Raw genomic sequence first — 8,525 nt, 5'->3', positions numbered from 1 at the left:
AATGATATTCAGGGCAGTTCATAGCGAGCTCGAAGAATCTTCAGAATTCTTTGGTTTTGGATTTCCCTGGCTTCTCCGATCTGCCCTTCTCCTGCCCTTTACTCCCTCACATTCTCTTCCTCTCACTCAGCCAAACGTTTTCTCAGGAAAGAATCTGATATCAGTCCTCTACACCTTCATGGGACCATAAATCAAAATAGAAACTCTAACCGAGCCAGTAACGTTTTAAGACATACCTGAGTTTGAAATAAAAAAGGTTTAGATTCCAGAATATAAAATATTCTGAATCAGAAGAGGAAATGGAGAAAGTATTTGGGAGGCAGAAATTCCTTCCAGAACACCTTGGAAATAATCCTGCTAAGGATCTGCTCATGGATGGCTGGACAAGTTATGAGGTGTGGTCTTGTCTGATTACGACTCACACACTCCTTTAGGATGCACAGCTATATTTGTGTAGCTGTCAGGAGCCTGGATACTGGCGTCAAACCTGCATAGAGTTCCCTCTCTAGCACTTACTAGCTGTTGGCATTTGGGAAAGACTCCATCTTCTCACTTGCAATGTTCATAACCCAGCTGAGCCCACACAGGCTGGTGGGAGGATGAGAAGATACCCTGTGTTCTTGACACAGTGTCTAGTACATGGATAGCCCTTGGTAAATGTTAACTATTTTTATTTTTCTGTGAAAAGTAAATTCAGACCTAGGAGTTAGGAGATCAGGCTTCCTTGCCTGTTTTTTTCCTCTAGGAATTTTCTTCTTAAAAGGTTTCGAATCATTTGGCAAACACATCATTCCAGTCTCCCCCCGTTCTTGCGCCAGTAAATTACACTCTAGGGAAGAACCTTAAGATTCAGAAAGAACGAAGGGCCTCAGTCTTGCCAGACAGGAAGTTCAACTGTTGTAGCTACTGTTACTTTTATTCACCCTCCCCTAAATTAAAATTCAGCACTGATTTATTGGGTGCCTATTTACCGAGGCCCTGTGCTAGAAATATCTCATTTCACCATCAAGGCAGTAATGTGAAGTAGGGTTTATTGTCTGGACTTTATTTTATTTTTTAATGCCTACGGCACCTGGTATTCCTAGGTGGTCTCCCATCCAAGTACTAACTAAGCCCAACCCTGCTTAGCTTCCGAGATCAGATGAGATCAGGCACGTTCAGGGTGGCATGGCTGTAGACTTGTCTGGACTTTGTAAGAGATGAAACCAAAGCTTAAAGAGGTGAGTGCTTTGTCTAAAGTCACACAGTAAAATTTAATTAAGATAGAGAATTTAGGCATAGTTTCCTGGAGATTTAAATCTGGCTATTAATTTTTTAGGGTCTCTTAGAAGACCAGTTCCAAGTTTAGGCTAATTGAGTTTACCTAATCTCTTAGTTCTCAAAAGAATAAAAACCATCTCTCCTTCTATCACAGCTCAACCAAGCACAGGAGAGAACAGACAAAACCAGTTTAGTCGTAAATTTAGCTTATTTATCAATCACTGTGAAGGCCCTGCTTTCCCACTGCTGAGTATAAACTGCTTTGTGAGGGTGCATCACTGAGCCTCATTCTCTGTTTTGGTTGAATGCTTCCAATTTGCAAATTGTCTTTTTGGTGTGAGCACAATAAATTTTTACCAATTACTACTTCAGTGATTCACTGGTTCTACTTTGGCCATTTCTGAACCTTTGACAATGTATAGGGATATTTACTGCCACATTATTAATATTAATGATATCAATATTTTGCATGTCCAACAAGAGGAGATAAACAATTATGTTTTATACATGTGGAAGAATATTAAGAAGTCTTTCAAATGAGTTGTGGAAGATTTAATGACTTGAAAATATGTTTTTAAAATATATAATATTGAATTTAAAAAAACAGCATATACTATAGAGAACATGATCCCAATTTAGGTAAAACATCATTTAAACGTGTGTGTGCAGTGAAAAGTCTGGAAGAGCATATGCTGAGATATTAACAGCGATTTTCTTTAGACAGTAAGATTTTTACTTGTATTCATTTTGAATTTTCTATACTAGGCATGTGTAATCCTTAAACCAGCCTCCACTCTGCTCCTTACTCACCTCCCACCCATTATCAATTTAAAAGAGTCTGGAAGAATCATCATGATCATTTACTTAGTATTTATTAAGCATGTGTCACCATTCATGTGACACCAAAACTAGCCTCTGCCCTTGGGCCTTCTTTTGGTGTCAGAGAGCTGGCTGCTTGTTGTTGTTGTTGGTTTTGTACCTCAGTGGGGCATTTATGTGTTTCAGATTGTTAATGTTTGGCTTTCTAGATAAGAGGCTTGATGAAGTCTTTGTTTAGTGGGCTTGTCTGTCAGTTATATATTTCCTATGTCCAGAGTCTCTGCTGACAGAAAGTAAATGGTAATTTGAGTGACAGCACACACAACTGACTGTCTGCTGTCACTGAAGTCTTCACTAATATCATTCTGTGATTAGATGTGTTGTGGTTCTCTTGACTTCAGCCCCCTTGGCTCTGTGTACTGTTTGTTGCATTGGCTGTGGATTTAAAGACAGGCTTGTGACATTACAAAATGTCAGAAACTGTGGCAAAGTATATGTGAGGAAACACAGTCTATACAAAACACATATATATAAAAGGTAGAAAAATCTCAGGTTATACCCTTTTTTTCTGAGAACCACTCTCAGCCTAGAAAAAAATACGAACTTTGGAGGAAAAATGAGGATACACTATCTGCTTCCTTCTTCTTCCCTCACCCTCAGTTTTAGTATCATTTGAATGGATGGAAACAGTAGGGGCTCAAAATATAATTACTTTATAAATAATTAATAAGGTGCTATTATTATTACTTTAAAAAATCTTATTTTGGAATGAATCTTGATAGTAGCTGAAGTTTAATTTAGTCAAATAACTGTTCTGCATTAGCTAATGCAGCCCATTATTTTTAGGCTCAGAAGATATTTCTAGATGTACTGAGACAGTGATAATCTATCGCTCTTTCTGTGGCCCACTTTCTTGGCATGCCAATTGACATATCTGTGTTTATTATTTTCCAATGGTAGTAGTGTAATATTAGTTTAATACTGTATTATCCAAATATTAATAGTAGAGCTTATGTAATTCATTTTAATGCTATCTGCTCTTTGTAGACTTCAAGTTCTAAATATAAACTCTTTTTAATACTTTTGATATGAAGTTAAGTAAAAATGCCACACATAGTTAGTCTAGACTTAGCTATATAAATATCTGCAGTTGATTATATGTACACATATTTAAAAAAAACCTACCAAAATAACTAATTATTTGAATGAAGATTTATTAACCATAATAATTATTTTCTTTTATATACATTTCCATGACTACTACAATAGGCATATATAATTTTTATAACCAGAAAAAAAAGAGTTGGTTAAAAAAAAAGTGCATCTTTTTGAGGACTTTGTCCTGGTCACAGAATGCATTATGAGAAATTTCCACTGCATCCAGAGGGATTTCAATTTGATGACCTGGCTCATAGCATATCATCAAAAATAATTGACTAAAAAATGCAATCTTTGCAGCTTTATTATCTTTATCCTGGCATCTGTGGTCACAGCAGGAAAATTGGTCTCTAAATAATTAGAGGGCACCCAATATTCTGATCCCAGGCACTCTACTGGACTCGTTACACTGTGAGCAAGAGCCTATATTATATCAACCCAGCCAGAAAATGGAAAATTGAATCTAAGTAAATAACACCGAGGTTTTCAATATTTCTCAGAATTATCTTTAGTATTTACTCTGGCGATAATAAACCCCTATGCTGAGAAATAGCGAGTCTCTGCTTCCATATTGCCCATCAATACAAAAGCAGAAGCTCTAGAATTGGTCCACCATCTTTGCTAATGTCGTTTGCAGCCACAGAACAGTAACTTGTTTTAGATTAAAATGCCACCTGTCCTTTAGCCCAGATTGTACCTTGACATTCATAGTGTGAGTACTCTTGGATGTCAGAAGTTCTTAGGACAAGGAGCAAGTTCCTTAGGACCTGGTCTGGAGGATTCCTGGGGTGTCCCTATACCTCTCCTTGCTCCATTCCCACCTGTGGCATAGATGCCTAGTCTGTATCTTTGCTCCCAGTTGATAAGATGGGCCTTGTTCTTTCTTGTCACTTTGTTAACTAATAGAGTTCCAGCAAGGCCTTATATTCCCAATGCATTTTTACTCTGGCCTTCCAAATCTACATCCCTAAGCTCCTAGATAATCTTTTTAATGTTAGAAAGGCTGTCTAGAACTGGCTTCCTACGTGGCCTTGACCTCTGATGCTCAGGGCCTTGGCTTCTGTTCTTGTTTTGACTCATAACCCTCTTAGCACCAGCACCCCAAAGTGATCTCTTTCCTTTAACTCTTAAAAGCTTTCCCTCTGGCACTCTTCCTAAAAATAACATGTAGTACAACTTTTCTTGCCTTTTTACCAATATATATATATATGTATGTATATATATATTGATTCACTTAGAAAGTGAAAATATACCAACTCCCAAGCTAGCACAGATGTTCAACCTGATGCCAGGATCTGGGAAGATGAGGAAACTGAAGCTCAGATGGGTCAAATACTCACGTCTGTCTTGCTCTTTCATTGTGCCACACTGTATAGAGTGCTCCTTGACATATTAATCTTGAAATGTGTTTTTTTCTACCAAGAATAAATTATAAATGTAGTATAATACAATTACATACCAATCGAAACATTTTTAACTTGACAAAATGTTTCATCTAGAAGAGTAAATACTTGAGAATGACTGAAAATATTTTGAGAAAGGAAAATAATGATGGGGTATAGTACCATACCAGATACTACATGAGACAGAGGAAAGAGAATACAGACTCCATATTTTTGGTATAGGAAAAAAATTATAGTCTGTATCAATTTAGGAAAGAATAGATTATTTAATAAATGCTGTTGGCTAATGATATGTTTCTTTATATGTTAAAAAATTTTCAGATATGTTTTAAAAAGTAGATGAAACAAAAATTCTGGAAGAAAATATAGGTAAACATTTATGGACCATTGGGATAAAGAAGGACTTTCCAAGCTTTAAAACAAAAATTAAAAGAAGGAGCAGAAAAATGGGTCTGAATACAGAAAATATTTTAAACTGTTATAGTGAAAAACAAATTGAAAAGCGAACAACACACTGAATAGAACAAACCTGAAGTTATCATATTATCAAACTGCAAAGCTATAGTAATCAAAATAACATGGTATTGGTGTAAAAACAGACAGACACATAGATCAATGGAGAGGGATGGAGAGCCCAGATACCAACCCAGATATGGTTAACCAACTTATGATAAAGGAGCCAATAATATACAATGGGGAAAGGGTATTATTCCATTAGTATGTCAGGAAAACTGGATAGCTACATACAAAAGAATGAAATTGGATCTCCACCTTATATCACACATAAAAATAAACTCACATTGGGTTAAAGTCTGAAACCATAAAATTCTTAGAAGAAAACGTAGAAAGTAAGCTCCTTTACACTAGTCTTGGCAATCATTGTTTTAGATTTGACACTAATAGCAAAGGCAGCAAGGGCAAAATAAACAAGTGGAACTACATCAAACTAAAAACAATATGCAAAGCAAAGGAAACCATCAACAAAATGAAAAAACAACCTACAGAATAGGAGAAAATATTTGCAAATCATGTCTCATAAGCAGTTCATATCCAAAATATATAAAAAACTCATACAACTCATAGCAAAACAAACAAACAAACAAACAAACAAAACCCAATCTGATTAAAAATGGCAGAGGAACTGAATGGACATTTTCCCAGAGGCCAACAGGTACATGAACAGGTGCTTAACATCACTAATCATCAGGGAAATGCAAATCAAACCACAGGAAGCTATCACCTCACACCTGCTGGGGATGACTATCATCAAAAACCCAAGGAGTAATAAGTGTTAGAGAAGATGTGGAGAATAGGGAATCTTGTGTACTGTTGGTGGGAATGTAAACAGATGCAGCCACTATAGAAAACAGTATGACAATTCCTCAAAATTTAAAAATAGAACTACCATATGATCTGGCAATTCCACTTCTGGGTATATATCCAAAGGAAATGAAATCACTATCTCAAAAAGATATCTGTACCCCATGTTCATTATAGCATTGTTTACTATAGCCAAGACATGGGAGCAACCTAAGAGTTCACCAATAGATAAATGGATTAAAAAATGTAGTATAGATACACAATGAAAAAATTAATAAATAAAAGAAATCACTCATAAAACAACAACAAATTGAACAAAGATTCAAAACACATATTATGGATAAAAAGTTGTTAAGCATATTTTTGACAACAAAATGCATAAAGAATTATAGCACATCAATAAGATAAAACAAAAATTAAAATTAAAATTAACAGGGGTCCAGGAAAGATGGCAGAGTAGGTAAATGCCATGCTTGCTGCCTCCCATGACACATTAAAATTAAAACTAAATTATAGAACAATCACCCTGGAGAACCATCAGAAGACTAGCTGAACAGAACTTCTAACTTATGAAGAACTCCTTCTTTATAACTAAGGATGTAAAGAAGAGGCCATGCAGAGACTAGTAGAAGGAGTGGAGATGCAAAATAGGCTGGCTCCACACCCACGTGTGGCAGTTGAGCATTGGGAGGGAAATCTCAGTGGCAGAGGTCCCACTGAGAAGCAAGGGGCCCCATCCCTACACCAGGTCCAGAGCAGGGAATAGGAGTCGCCACAACATCTGACTGAGAAAATCAGCAGGAATTCTGCCCGTCAGGGTGAGATGGAAGGCTGCTGGAAACCCAGATGTCCTCTTAAAGGGCCCATACACAGACTCACTCACTCACAGGCACTCACCCTGGGCTCTGATGGAGGGACAGCGACTGGAGAGGGCACCGGAGACATACGGGGAAAGACTGAGTTGTACAGATGCAGGGCGAGGGCTAGAGAGACAGCCACCATTATCCCTGTGTCGGGTCCTCCTATTGTGCAGCCTACAGGTGGGTGCCATATTTCTTGTGTTGAGCCCTCCCCCACACTACCATATCTGAGTCTTCATTGGCTTAGCGAACTTTGCTTGCTCCACTCTGGTAAATACCTGGGACTACACCTCATCCACCTTGAGTACCACCTGAGGCTCATTCAATGGCTGAACCCTATGGGTGGCCAGCAGGTGGCGTCAGGACTCAGTGTGCCTTGGGCCTTTTGCTGAGCTGCCCTAGGCCTGGTACTGGTGGCAGCCGGCCTTGGTTCTCAGCATGACCTCTCCTACATGATTCCAGGTCCAGCACAGGCCGTGACCAACTGCTCATAGCTCCTACCAGGTAGCTCTGGGCCGATCACAAGCAGCGGCTGACCTTGGCCTGCACAGGACCCTCTCTCAAGAGGCCCCAGAAGCAACACACTCACAGGCTAGCTTCAAACCACAACAGAACACGACCTGATTAATCCCACAAGTGGTGCACCCAAAGGGTAGTCTCAACAGGCACAGGAGCCTGCTGGGGCAAATCCAACTCTATGGGAGTCAGCCCCCACACAGCGGCTCATATGCTGTGCCCAATCCTCACAGCCAGTTAGCCTGAGAGTCAATCCCACCCACTTATGTGCCAACAGCCATTAAGGCTCAACTACAACAGGATGGCATGCAAAATCCATAAAAAGGACACTGCTGGAGCACCAGTGCAAGGTGATCAGGGATACTGTACCACTGAGCCATATAGGACACCTACTACACAAGGCCCCTCAGCGAAGACTGAGAAACATAGAAGAGCTACCTAATACATAATAACAAACACAGGGAGGCAGCAAAAATGGGGTAAGGAAGAAGCATGTCCCAAATGAAAGAACAAGAGAAAACTTCAGAAAAAGAATTAAAGGAAATGGAGGCAAGCAACCTACCAGAGACAGAGTTCAAAACACTGGTTATAAGGATGCTCAAGAAACTTAATGAGAACCTCAACAAAGAGACAGTAAGCATAAAAAAGGACATAGAAACCATAAAAAAACTGATGAGAAATAAAGAACGTAATAACTGAAATGAAGACTAGAATAAATCAACAGCAGATTAGATGAAGCAAAGGATTGAATTTGGAAGACAAGGAAGCAGAAACCACCTTATAAGAACAACAAATAGAAAAAAAAAATTTAATGAGGAAAGTTTAAGGGACAATTGGGATGACATCAAGTGTAATAATATTCACATCATAGGAATGCCAGGAGAAGAGAGAGAACAAGAGATCAAGAACATATTCAAAGAAATAATGACTGAAAACTTCCCTAGCCAGGTGAAGGAAATAAACATACAAGTCCAGGAAGTACAGAGAATCCCAATCAAGATGAACTCAAAGAGGTCCACACCAATACGCATCAAAATTAAAATGGTAAAGGTTAAAGACAAAGAGAGAACCGTAAAAGCAGCAAGAGAAAGGCAACTAATTACTTGCAAGGGAGCTTCCATAAGACTGTCAGCTGATTCTTCAATAGAAACTTTGCAGGCCAGAAAGGAGTGGCAAGAAATATTCAAAG

General features: G+C 38.5%; 1 non-coding gene across 1 annotated transcript; it reads right to left on the bottom strand.

Annotated features, from left to right (window-relative positions):
- Window positions 1-1,060: 1,060 nt before the first annotated feature.
- On the bottom strand, window positions 1,061-1,179 carry LOC111739741. The gene has a single exon (XR_002780369.1). It is a non-coding gene; the product is annotated as a 5S ribosomal RNA (ribosomal RNA).
- Between the last annotated feature and the right edge of the window lie 7,346 nt (window positions 1,180-8,525).

The sequence above is a fragment of the Pteropus vampyrus genome, unplaced genomic scaffold (genome assembly GCF_000151845.1).
Source record: "Pteropus vampyrus isolate Shadow unplaced genomic scaffold, Pvam_2.0 Scaffold53, whole genome shotgun sequence".
Taxonomy (NCBI): domain Eukaryota; kingdom Metazoa; phylum Chordata; class Mammalia; order Chiroptera; family Pteropodidae; genus Pteropus; species Pteropus vampyrus.
Note: the sequence above shows the minus strand (reverse complement) of the source record. Positions and strands in the feature narration are given on the sequence as shown.